General features: G+C 41.6%; 1 long non-coding RNA gene across 1 annotated transcript in view; it reads right to left on the minus strand.

Annotated features, from left to right (window-relative positions):
- Positions 1–2,211: 2,211 nt before the first annotated feature.
- Positions 2,212–13,664, minus strand: part of LOC125472299 — a 28,432-nt gene continuing 16,979 nt past the window's right edge. Inside the window, exon 2 of the long non-coding RNA XR_007254202.1 lies at positions 2,212–2,647. This is a non-coding gene — a long non-coding RNA (uncharacterized LOC125472299). The remainder of the gene's footprint in view (positions 2,648–13,664) is intronic.

Raw genomic sequence — 13,664 nt, forward strand, 5'->3', positions numbered from 1 at the left:
AAGTTGGTCCTCCCATGGCAACCCATCCCTCATTCAATATCTCCTTACATGTAGCTGTGTGTACACTAGGGACGAGTTGTTCCCTACTATTTAGTTTTTTAATTTATTCTTTTTGAAACGAAACGACGTTGTTTACCCATTTTCATTTAAATTTTTCGTTTTTTTTTTCCTCAGCCAAAAGGATGTCGTTTGGTCTAGGTTTTTTGAAATAAAAAATAAAAAATTTGAACGTAGTAGTGCCGCTGCAGAAAACCAACATAGCACCTGAGCACCAGATCAGCAAGACCAGAGGAGAGAGGCAAAATCTTGAGTTGTAGGAAGGATCTCCCGCCCATATGGCTTTGCCAGTGTCTATAAGTAGCCCTAACTGACCGCTTAGTTGTCCGCCTAGAAATCTCTTCCCTTCCCTCCTCCCATAACTGATTTTTACGAGGGTAGAAGGCTCGCAATATAATGAGAGGTTGAAAATTGAAATTTGATAAACAATACCTGGACTGGTGCCTTCTTTTCTAATATTTCTCTTTGGGGTTGTTTGTCAAGGTTTTATTTTAGCAGCCAACTTTCAAATTATAAAGGGTTTTTATTTTAACGCGATATTTTAAACTAAGTTTTTATTTTAACGCAGTATTTTAAACTATTGTAATATGTGAAGAAGAGATTCGAAGTTCAACTTCAAAGTTCCGAGTACTTGTCTCAGAAAACTACGCTTAAGCTGTTTTCTTGTCGGTCTGGCTCTAAGGGAGCCTGAAGAGGCATTTTTCCTAGGCCCAGGCCTTTAAGAGAAAATAGAGACCCTAACCCATGCCTTTTTTTTCCTATTTAAAAAAGAAAAGAGAAGTCATTGTCCTTTTATTCCTTTGCATTTCTGCAGAGGCCCAAACATTTCTACCCAACTACCAAATTAAAAGGGCCTAACATTTTTTTAGGTAATAAAAGGCCCACCATTTTAACTTGAACCCAATTACTCAAATTATATTGTATTGTAACTATGTGCACCTACATGTATCTCATCTATTATTTGGTTTGAGTTGATGGCCCTATACATTCACAAATTGTCAGAAGTGGCTTGGTGAAGAAAACACGTCCCACTTGTTTTCAATTATATAAAGGAACACCATAGCTCACAAAGAAGACACAAGCAAAAGAAAAAAAACACGGAAGGAGGAAAACAGAGGAGAGAAAAGAAACGCTAGAGTGAACATGAGAAAATAGTTAGTTATCTTTGTACTCCTATAATTTATGATAATGAGAGTAATAACTATTGTTGTCCCGAGAATATAGGCACACTTGCCAAACCTCGTAAATATTGTCATATTTACTTTATATTCCACTACACACATATTGTCAATTTCACAATACGTGATCAACACAACAAGCTCTTGTGTGAGTAAAAAGCACAATGCCTTGAATATGGTGAAGCCGCACCTACCTTTCACCTCTAACGGCTAGAATCTCACAGATAAGAAAACCTTTTCATTTTGTTCTCATACCTCAGTATGACTAATTTGGTTAAAGCAAGTATATATATTGTTGTATGACTGTATATCATTATTTGCAAAGCAAAAAGGGTACAAACTTGAAATTCGCAAATTATCCGACAGTCGTGTTACGAGTGTTGAAACTCCAACTTCCTATGCTCAAGCAAAAACTTTTCCATCATAAAAGTTGTTCCTTATCCTCTCTCTCATAACATATCATCCTAGAAAACATCCAACGATGAATTCATTCCAGATCTTAGAAATACTTATAGACCTAAAAATTCGCATAAACACAATTGAAAAGCACTAAGGAAGCCCAAAGAAAAAAGCGATGGAAGAGATGACTATAGGAAAACATGAATTATATGTCGTCAGACATTCATCAAATAAATATAAAAATTCGTTACATTTGATTATATGTGACACATTTTCATCATCAATAGTTGCGTCACCTATGCAGAATCACATATAGTTTAGGTGACGAATTTCAAAACCGTCGCATATTTTCGGCAAATGTGACACCACATATGTCACCTAATACCTGTATGTGTGACAGATTAGGCACCTATTTCAAATGCAATGGTTGAGAATAAGTGACGCTAATAACGTCACCTATTCCCTTGATATGTGGCACAACTTATGTCACATGTCAAAACCAAATACTTATTAGGAACAATATGTGGCAAACTAATTACCATATATTCCCTATTTCGTAATCTAAAATTACAATTAATTACAAATATAAGGAATACTTCATTAATCAACAATTGAAGTACAGTCCAGCACATACACCAAGTGTATGTCCCAAAAGCTAACATAAATATCCCGACTTATTGAGGTGCTAACAAAAGAGGTCTACCATGTGCTTGTTTGAAACTAACAACAAAAGACATAATATAATAAGTCGTACATCCATATTATGGCCTTCCAATTTAACATAGGTATTGTTATCTTCTGAAACATCATCATTGATACCTCTAAAGTTGCTAGACTTGCGCCCCTGACTTGTAGTCACAAAAACCTTCAATTGTGATGTTAGAACTTCGTTCTCCTTTGTCAAATCCAATCGCACTCTCAACTTTTCACTCTCCTTTTGCAATTAGAGGAAACCAATTGACAGAAGCTTAATCTAATCTCTAACTCCTCATCTTCTTTTTCTTCACCTTATCCTTATATGATAAAATAAAAACACATGAGCACATCACACGAAAACAAAAACAACTATATTCAATAAAAGAAGTTGCAACATTCATAATTCAGTGCCTCCAGCATTGTCAATTAACAAAGTTGCAATAAAACATGCAGTTATTGTTGTGTGTTTATCCTGACAATATCAGGCACATTGGTGCACTGAGAAAGAAATACCTAGCTCTAGACTAGCAAGGTAGCTTTACAAACTTGTAGTCATATAATAACTCATGCAAAGTGGTCTCTAACTTAAATAGGGAAGAATTGTATAGAATACATACAAAAAGGATTCTCTGTACACCAAAATAAGGCGATTCTGACAAAGAATTCAGGTTTATCCATGACTTCAATACTAGTATTGAGTTGCACATTTTGACATCTGTTAAAGAGTTTGACATATCAAACTTTCGAATAAGCCTAAATTGTTCAGATAGATTGATTAAATTATTCACAAAAAAGGAAAAAAAAATCATTAAATTGCAAACACCCATTAACAAGCCTTCAAACTGCAGATAACTCTAGAGTTTTTGTATGATCTAAACAGAGAGAAAGCACATACACACACACATTACACACAAACACACTACACACACATACATAGATTACACACACACACACACACATATTACATTCTGGGGCCATCGCCCTGCTTAATGCCTAGACGTTTGAAAATTAAGAAAGGGTGCATAAGCCTGCTGAAGCGCCCACTTAGCACACCTGGACCCGCCTAAGAAACCGCCTAGGTCGCAACTCACTTGGACAAAAAATAGATAACTTTCATATTGCATTTTATTTTTTTTCAACAAATTATAAGAGACTTGTTAAATACTTAAATGAACACACATTATATGCTTGTTCCTCATGTTTTCATTATGTTTCTGTAAACACGAAAAATTCCTGCAACAAGAAACAAGAATACCGTGTACAAAATATATTTTCGTGTTAATGATTTTGGGGTTACAATCTCTTTGTAATTTGATCCTCTGATTCTATCTTCGTAGGGTGTAGGCTTGTGGATGAGCTGTTGATCCAAAGGGCCGTCGGGACTTGGTCTAAGGATGAACAGTTGATGAACGGATCTTCAAGGGGCGTTGGGCTTGATCTTGAAGAATGGGTGTATGGGTTTGTGGATGAGCTGTTGATCCAAAGGGCCATCGGGGCTTGATCTAAGGATGAACAGTTGATGAACGGATCTTCGAGGGCTTTTGGGCTTGATCTTGAAGGTTGATGGATGAGCGGATCTTCAAGGGCTTTTGGGCTTAATCTTGAAGAACGATTGGATGTGTGGATTTGTTGAGGTTGTTGATCCAAAGGGCCGTTGGGGCTTGATCTTAGGATGAACGGATGATGAATGATGAACACTTCTCTTCAGATTTGACGAAGAACGAAGATAGCTTTCTTGGTCCTTCGAGATTTGCTTGAGAGCTTTAGAGTTTCAAAGCTTCAAAGTTTTGGTGTAATGTAAATTTCCTTCTTTCTTTTTTTTTTTTCTTTTCAAAATGAATGCCTTGGCTTCCTATTTATAGAATTCCAAAACTTGATTTTTGGATATAAATAATCAGATGAAATAAATCATTTCTGCCAGGTATTGACACGTGTCCTATTTGATGACTTTTCCAATTTATTTCGATTTTTCGTTGAGTCACACGCTACATGTAAAATTTATGTGACGCGTGAGCGTTGAAATTTTAATTATTAGTCAACATTCATTTCACCGAAATTTCGATGTCTACAAATGCCCCCACTTCGAGGCGCGTCGTAGACATGTGCTTGTCACGTGTAGAAGATGCATTTTGAAGTCCCTTAATGTAGATGTCAACCCAAGGGCAGTCGGGGCTTGATCTTGAATTGGGCTGGAAATTTCTTCAAGGGCCATCGAGGCTTGATCTTGAGTTCGACTGGAAGATTTTTTGGTTTCCTCCAATCGTTGATTTTCCACAGGCTTAATCTTGAACTGGGCTGGAGGATTCTTTTGGTTTCCTCCAATCGTTGATTTTCCTTTGTGCTACTCTTGAACTGGGCAGCAGGATTCTTTTGGTCTCCCCCGAAGGTCTGAGCTTACTCCTTTTTTCTGTTTCTTTGTTCAATCTTTCCAATTCGTATTGAAGAGGGTTAGAGGATAGCTCAGCATATGCAGTTGTTGCTTATCTCCACATGCTTCAATGTATCATTTTCACTTGCCTTACTTGCTCCCCTTTGCAGAAGTGGTCCCTTCTCTGGAAGTGTATCAACCGTTGAAGATGACTACTCGAGAGCAACGCTAGGTATGCAACCAGGGAATAGATTCCAGGCAGTCGGTTCCAGATCGGAAGACTGACTCCAAGTGCCGGCTGATTGCTTCTTTCACTTTGCCATGCGAGTAAGAACAAGGACAAAGAAAAAGACAGGGAAAGAGCATGATATGAGATACTTTTGCTTTTGACCTTGATGATATGAGATACCTTTGCTTTTGAAGAAACGGTGAATGAATCAGCACATGCTTCAATCTATCGTTTCCTTCTGGGTCATCTGTACTCCAGGCATCTGGTATCATCTTTGGGGAAGAAGAAAAAATTGAGTATTTCGAAAGGCTTTGCTGGGAGTGCGCCCTCAGAGGTGAGGAAGAGTTGGGCATTTTCTTCAGGTCTGCCTTGCCATAAAAGATGAAGGTCGACATATATAGGGATTTCCCAATAGCCAGTGGTGGTACTGTTCTTTTACCTTTGTCGACAAACGTCTCTTCGATTTCTGAGCGAGCGCCTCTTCGAAAAAGTAGTCACGGGTGCGGCTCTGTCACCACGCTTATTGGCAAAGGCGCGTAGTTGGGATGATAACCTTCACGTGTTTTCAACTTTGTCAGAGATCTTTTGACAAAGTTGAACGCGTTATCTGAATAGCCGCGAAAGCGTCGCCGAACTTCACGCAGGAAAATCCGGTTTTTTGAATCGGTGGTCGTGTCGCCTTGGCTTTTTATAGAGGTATCGATCACCTCCAACATGCACACTTTGAAGATCGCCCGTTTGTGAAAATCGTCTTCGGCCCTTTCTGATTTTACTCCATCCACCTTTCTCTTTTAACCCTTTGACAATGGCTAACCCGTCTAACATTTGCTTAGATTTGAGTTTCAGCAGTGATCCGAGTGCGCTGCGTCAGGTAAATGTATGGTGCCCTTCTTTCTTATCTTCTAATGGCCCTTTGACAGGTGAAGATTCTGTGATGAAGGACGCAACAACAGCTACGATAGTAGCTAGGAACCTCCTCACTCCTAAAGATAGTATGCTGCTTTCAGGACGGTTCGATGAGTTGGCCGTTCAAGAGTCCCTGGCTCTCAGTGTTCAGTGTGCGGGCTCTGTGTCCAACATGGGCCAACGCCTACTTGCTCGCTCCCGTCAGGTTGAATCGTTGATGGCAGAGGTGGAAAATCTTAAGCAGGAGATCAAACAGCTTAAGTACGAGAATAGAAGTTTGCACGTGCTTGCCAACAACTATTCGACGGGCATGAAGAGGAAGCTTGATGAGCTGCAAGAATCTGAAGGTCGGATTCAAAGTGTGACCGTCAAAGGCTTGCTGCTTATCTCCAGAGGCACCTTTTTCCTGGGTCATCCAGCGTTCCACCAAGTATTGTGGCCTCGAATGATCTAGCTCTGATGCCTCCCGCTTCGATGCCTTCCGCTCCGAGAGTTTTGCCAAATAATGGGGCTTCACGTGAACATCCTTTGTGAAAGCTCCATCTTTTTTTTTTTTTTTTTTTTTTACGCACTTGTAATTTCTCGGAGATCAATGGACATGTTTTATTTTATTCAGTGTATTGTGCTAAATATAGATAAAACATATATATCACCAAGATTTTTTTTTTTTTCGGTGGCGCTGATCCACCAAAGTTTTTTTTTATTTTATTTTATTTTATTTTATTTTTTGCTTTCGGTGGCGCTGAGCCACCAAAGATTTTTTTTTATTTTTTATTTTTTTTATTTTTTGTTTAATATTTTTTTTTATTCTTTAGTTTTATCATTACTTCCCAACATCATCATTTCCTTTTACTTTATTTTATTATTTTTATTATTTTATTTTATTTTATTTTTTTGCTTTCGGTGGCACTGATCCACCAAAGATGTTTTTTTTTTATTTTTTTTTTATTTTTTTTATTTTTTTTATTCTTTACTTTCATCATTACTTCCCAACATCATCATTTCCTTTTACTTTATTTTATTATTTTTTATTCTACATCGTCATTTTTTTTTCTTTATAAGAAGGTTGAGGCTCAACCTATTCTACATCGTCATTTTTTTTTTCTTTATAAGAAGGTTGAGGCTGTCAAACCGACGAAGAACCCAGGAACGCATAAATTGGTGGTGTAGAAAGGGTGGTGTTGTGCAAAGATTGCAAAGGGATTTTGCTGTGTAATGCCTTTTGGTCACAGTCTTCCCCTGGTAGTGACGTTGCCGTGCCTCTTGCCGCTGCTTGGAGCTTGTTGCAGTGTGTCACTTTTACCGTGTGGGGTTATGCAAAAGACTGCAGCGAGTTTATGCTGTGTAGTGCCTTTTGATCATAATTTTCCTCGGTGGTGACGTTGTTGTGCCTCTTGCTGCTGCTTGCTGCACCGTCATCGCTGCACTGTTCGCTGCACACCATTGCATTGTCTGTTGTCCTGCTGTTCAAGTTTTGTGGCTGTTTTTTTTTTTTTTTTTTTTTTTTTTTTCAACATCATCATTGCTTCCTTTTTCCTTTTTTTTTTTTTTTTTCTTTTGACTTGCTAATAGTAGCATGCATCATTTTTTTTTCTTTCTGTATAATTGCTCTCGGTGGGCACCATCAATACTTTTCTTCTTTATTATTATTTTGTTTATTTATTTATTTATTTTATTTATTTATTTATTTTTATATATATATATATGGTGCTCTGCAAGGCTAGGTTTGTGGGTGAAAACCCAGGCCGAGTTCGAGAGAAGACGGAGGAGGAAGGGGTGTCCGTGCTGCTGAAGCTGATCGGTAGAAGGAGAGGGCTCGCAGAGGAGGACGAAGACGGACAGAGAGCTGGAGTCGAGCTTGGAGGTAGTGCAAAGCGTCGAGCTTCACGATCGGCTAGTCGTTTGACAGCGGTCGTTAAAGTTCTTCTCCAATTCAAATGCAGCAGCAGAGGCAAGAAGATGGATGAGGTCTTTGGGTGTGAGTTGACAAACTTTGGTTTTGTTGATCACATTCAAAGGCAGCAGCCATGGCGGAGGTCGATGATCGAAGGGAGAAGGCCGCGCTGCTCAACCTTAGAGAGAGACAAACTGCCCATACAAAAGCATAAAGATCTTACTGGGGTAGATGGGCAGAATGGAGAGCATGGACGAAGAGCTCGACGAAGACGGAGACGGCTCGGGGTTTGGAAATGAACATTTTTGTTGATTGTTCGGATGGAATATCTTCAGCAGGCTTAGCAGCATCTTGATCGACGGCTTTAGCGGTTTCACCAGTGGATTCTCTTTCAGTTGCAGGAGTGGTGTTCTTAATAGATCCGACCTTGACATTTTTATTTATTTATTTTTTTTGAAAAGAGAATATATATATATATATATATATTTTTTTTTAATTATTTATTTTGATGTGACTGTACTTGAAGTTTTGAAGTTTCAAGTTGTCTACGTACTCTTCCAAAGAAGAGATCAAGTCATAACGTAGTTCAAATGAGTGATGGTTTTGATGATGATTTTGCCGTACACAGTTTATGCTCTTGCGGGCCAGGAGCGTGGTGCATTTGCTTTAGGGGTAGTAGCGCTTCAAAAATCTGCCGTTGATGGGGCCGATCTTCAACCCGTCTTCTGCCATGATTAAGTAGGCGCCATTGGTGTAGATCTCTTGTATTACGTAGGGTCCATCCCACTTTGATGTGAACTTGCTTTTTGTCTTATGAGTTGTAATGATAGGCCTACGCAATGCCAGCACGAGATCTCCGGCTTGGAAAGACCTTGGGCAGACTTTCTTATTGAATGCCTTGGATAACTGTGCTTGGTAGCATTCCAAGTGTTGTTGAGCTTCGAGCCTTCTCCCATCCAGCGCTTCCAAGTCCTGAAGGCGCAACTTTGCATTTTCTTCATCAGTCAAGCCTTCTTGTATAGCCATCCTTAGTGAGGGGATTTGACTTTCAAGCGGTAGAACAGCTTCTACGCCATATACGAGAGAATAAGGTGTAGCTTGGGTAGGAGTCCTATGTGTAGTCCTATATGCCCAAAGTGCTTCACTTATTCTTTCATGCCAGTCTCTCTTTGTTCGGCCGATTACCTTTTTCAGGAGGTTGCACAGCGTCTTGTTGAATGCTTCCGCGAGGCCGTTGGCCGGAGCATGATACATGGAAGACTTGTGCTGCTTGAACTTGTATTTGTCGCAAAGCTCGTCCACGAGTCGGTTGGAGAATTGCTTTCCGTTGTCAGTGATAATGTAGCGAGGCACCCCATATCGGTGGATGATATGCTCCTTGATGAAACGAACAACAGTTTCCTTTTTTACTTCCCTTAAAGGTATGGCTTCAGCCCACTTGGAGAAGTAATCTGTTGCAGCTAGGATGTAAGCTTCCCCTGCAGATGACTTTGGCGTAATTGGTCCTACAACGTCCAATCCCCATGCGTCGAACGGCCATGAAGCAACTGTAGGGTGTAATGGTTCAGGCGGTTGATGTATGAAGTTGGCGTGGAATTGGCAGGCTTGGCACCTTTTGGCGTGTTCCAGGCAGTCCTTCACCATGCTCGGCCAGTAGTAACCCATTCTTTTAAGTTGGAAATGTAGCTTTGGTCCAGATTGATGTGCCCCACACACACCTGAATGTGCTTCTTCCATGGCTTGATTAACTTCTTCCTCACCTAGGCATCTCAGGAGCAGTCCTTCAAAAGAGCGTCGGTAGAGTGTTCCTTTGTAGTAAAGGAAGCGAGGTGCTCGTCGACGTATTTCGGAACGGTGTCTAAGATCATCTGGAAGCTTTCCGTGCTCTAAGTAGTCGATCATCGGCTGTCTCCATTCTTCAGCATCGACTGGAAGTACTGAGATGACATTTGTATCATCTAGTGACATTTCATTAACGAGCGGAATCACCCATCTTTGGCAAATTGGCACGTCTGCAACTTCATCTTTTCCTAGTGTCATACTTGAAGCTAGATTGGCGAGAGCGTCTGCCATTTGATTTTCCTTTCTTGGCACATGTTCTAGTGTCACAGCTTCGAACTTTTGTAGTAGTCGGGTCGCTAGCCGGAAGTATGGGACGAGATCATCTTTCCTCACCTCATATTCAGTTAAGAGTTGATTGATTATGAGCTTGGAATCGCCATATATCTCAAGAGCTGTGATTTCCATGTTGATCGCCATTTGGAGCCCGATAATCAATGCTTGGTACTCAGCAACATTGTTGGAGCATAGCTCATTCAGTTGGAAGGAGTAAGGTAGTATTTGCCTTTGTGGCGACATGAATACTACTCCTGCCCCCGCTCCGTCTGCTCGTGCGGATCCGTCGAAGAACATCGTCCATGTCGGGAAGATGTCGATGTAGAACACCTCCTCGTCAGGCAAGTCGTCTGAGATTTTCCAATCAGCCGAGATTGGATGATCGGCAAAGAAGTCTGCTAGCGCTTGTCCCTTGACGGCTTTAGCTGGGACGTAGATGATCTCATATTGATTAAGAAGCAAAGCCCATTTAGCGAGTCGTCCTGTCAAGACTGGCTTAGTCATAACGTATTTGACAGGGTCGGCTTTAGCAACCAAGTGGATGGTGTAAGCATGCATGTAATGTCTGAGTTTCTGAATGGCAAACACCAAAGCGAGGCACATCTTTTCTATTGGGGAATAGTTCAACTCAGCGCCGGTGAGAGTTCGACTGAGGTAGTAAAGTGCTCCTTCTTTTTGGGATTCATTCTCTTGCGCCAAGAGTGCTCCGATTGAACTTTCCTGAGCAGCAATATACAATATGAGTGGTTTCCCGGGCACAGGTGCCCCCAGGACAGGTGGACTTGACAAATATTTCTTTATGCTTTCAAAAGCATTATGGCATGCTTTGTCCCATACGAATGGAACATCTTTCTTCATAAGGCGACTAAACGGTTGACAACGCCCTGCGAGGTTGGAGATGAAGCGTCTGATGAAGGCTAGCCGTCCTTGTAGACTTTTCAGCTCGTGCAAGTTTCTTGGCTCGGGCATGCTTTGAATGGCCTTGATCTTTGATTGGTCTACTTCAATACCACGGTGCTTGACGATGAAGCCGAGGAATTTTCCAGAGGTGACGCCAAATGCACACTTTAACGGGTTCATCTTGAGGTTGTATTTTCGCAGCCTTTCGAACACTATTCGCAGATCCTTCAAGTGGTCTGATCTTTTCTTCGTCTTAACCACCACATCATCTACGTAACATTCTACATTTTTGTGTAGCATGTCATTGAAGATTTTCTGCATTGCGCGTTGATACGTAGCTCCAGCGTTCTTTAGACCAAAGGGCATCACCTTGTAGCAGTAGATACCTTTTGGAGTACGAAAGGCTGTTAGTTCCTCGTCTTCGAGGGCCATGCGAATTTGATTGTACCCAGAAGAGCCATCCATAAATGATAATGCCTCATGGCCAGTGGTTGCATCCACCATGATTTCAATGATTGGCAAGGGGAAGTCATCCTTTGGGCAAGCATCGTTGAGGTCCCGAAAGTCTACGCAAACACGTATTTGTCTTGATTTCTTAAGGACAATGACGATGTTGGAGATCCACTTGGGGTATTGCACTTCTCGAATAAAGCCTGCTTCGATTAGCTTGTCGATCTCGACCTCGATTTGTGGGATAAGCTCAGATCGATAGCGTCTTTGAGTTTGCTTTATCAGTCGTGTTCCAGGCCTGACTGCAAGATGATGAACAGCGATGATAGGATCCAGGCCGTGCATTTCTTTGTAGGTCCAGGCAAAGACGTCTTTGTACTCTAACAACAGCTGATAATACTCCTCTATCTCATCTATATTTAATAATGCACTTACGAAGATAGGCTTTGGTTCCTTGCTTGTACCTAAGTTGAGTTCCTTGAGATCATCGATCGTGCTTGCCCCCCATCTTCGAGCTGTGGTGGTGCAGCAGTGACATCTTCCTCGGGGATTTCGTCTTCTTTACCTTCTTGAACCGTGATGTGGAAAACATCTTGGATCTCCTCTTCAATGCTGTCTTCTCGAGCTTGTTGGCACAAGGATTGTCTGGTGTTTTGGGAGAGGTGTTCCTCACAATCTTCATAGGAAGGAGCCTTGACCGAGTAATTGAAGAAGTCTTTTAGGAAGAGGTCGCACATTGTGATGGGGATGGACGATCTTTGTGTCGAAATTTCATTATCTCGAACACTTTCACATTGTTCTGGAGGTTGACAGGAGCTGTTTTGCCCCCTTTTCGACTGATAAACTTGTGGACAAGATGGTTGCTGCTTGTCCAATTTCTTCGAAGCGATCTTCGAAATGCATTCCTCATAATTTTCATAGCAAGGAGCCTTGATCGAGGAATTGAAGACGTCTTCGAGGAAGAAAAGATCCCGCATGAACGATCTTTGTGTTGTAATTTCATCATCCTCAACATTTTCATGTAGCTTTGAAGGTTGACGGTAGCTGCTTTGCCCCCTTTCCGATTGGTGAACTTGTGGACAAGACATATGTTTCTCGTGCAGTTTCTTCGGAGTGACATGAATCCATCCTTCATCTTCACTTGACTTGACTGACATGGTTTTGGAGCATGCCCCCAGCGGTTGAGGTGAAGACTTTGAGTCGAAAGAGCTAGAAGTGACATCTTTCTTAGGGATTTCATCTTCAGTGCCGTTCTCTTGGGTTTGTTGGCATAAAGATTTGCCAGTGTGGATGATGATGCGCCTCCTTACCTTCAGTGGTCCTTTTGTGTCGACCTCTAGGATTGCTTGGCGCTTCATCCTTGAAGGAATCAAGCTTCGAACGTCGTCTTTTTCTCCTAACCCATCGAGCTTTTCTTCCTTTGGTGTTGTCTTCCTCTTTCCAAAAGGCTTCTCATTACCTTCAAATCTTTATGAAGCTGATCGTCGCAGAGGAGAGATAACTGTGTTGCCTTGTTTCTTAAGCTTTAACAACCTTTCAAAAACAGAGCTTTGGGATGTCGGCGCGTTAAGCCTCTTGAAGACAGAGGTTCGGTCTTGACCACCAATGCGATTAAGCACTGAAGTTCTGGAGCCTGAATGGCTCATCCTATCAAAGACCGACGTCTGAGGGGAGGGTTTAGGCTCTTCTTGGTCTTGTTCAATGCTCATGCTGACGTATTGAGTGCTAGTGTTTTTCACTTTGTTTGAAATCATCACAGGTGCATTTGGTGTGAAACCAAGTCCGGCTTTGTTGTTGTCAACTCCGTAACCATGCTCCTTCAACTTCTTTTGAGTTTTGGTGAGGTTACGTTCTTCGTCATTGACAGTGTTTGAAACCTTCTTTCCAGCCACCGCAGAAGAAGCGAAGTCGTACCCGGCCTTTGACATGAGTTTGTAGGCGTTAGGGTCGAAACCTTCCTCGGTCCTCTTAGTTGGAAGAAAGCTTGATTCCACCTTCTTTGGTAGAGCTTTTATGAAGCCTTGTGGTAGTCTTGCGGCCTTAGCACCCCCTAGTTGTGTCAGAGGCAAAACTGCATTCGTCTTGAGCAACTTCACATTATCCGTGTGCCACTGTGTGTCGGCTTTTCTAGTTTCGAATGGAGATTGACCATTCTTTCTTCTTGACATTGGGATATACTGGAATATGGGTGCGTTCGGTCCTTCTGACGGCATCCTACTCCCTTTGGTTGTTGCAGGTTTAGCAAACTCGTCATCTTCTTTGCTTGAAGATGGCACGGCCTGCTCTTTTTGCTTTTTAGGCATGGCTTGCCACTCCTGCTTTTTAGGTGCTGCTCTGCCCGTGGATTTGATTTCTTCCGGAAGGGCTTCGGGTACCGTCTCTTCATCCATGTAGAACTTGGCATCTGCAAAGTGTGATTCGGCTTCGATGAATGGCTTGGTATCACCTTGGATCACCTTCACTCCTTCTCGG

The sequence above is a fragment of a genome, unplaced genomic scaffold (genome assembly GCF_019419815.1).
Source record: "Pyrus x bretschneideri cultivar Hongxiangsu unplaced genomic scaffold, Pyrus_bretschneideri_v1 Contig69, whole genome shotgun sequence".
Taxonomy (NCBI): domain Eukaryota; kingdom Viridiplantae; phylum Streptophyta; class Magnoliopsida; order Rosales; family Rosaceae; genus Pyrus; species Pyrus x bretschneideri.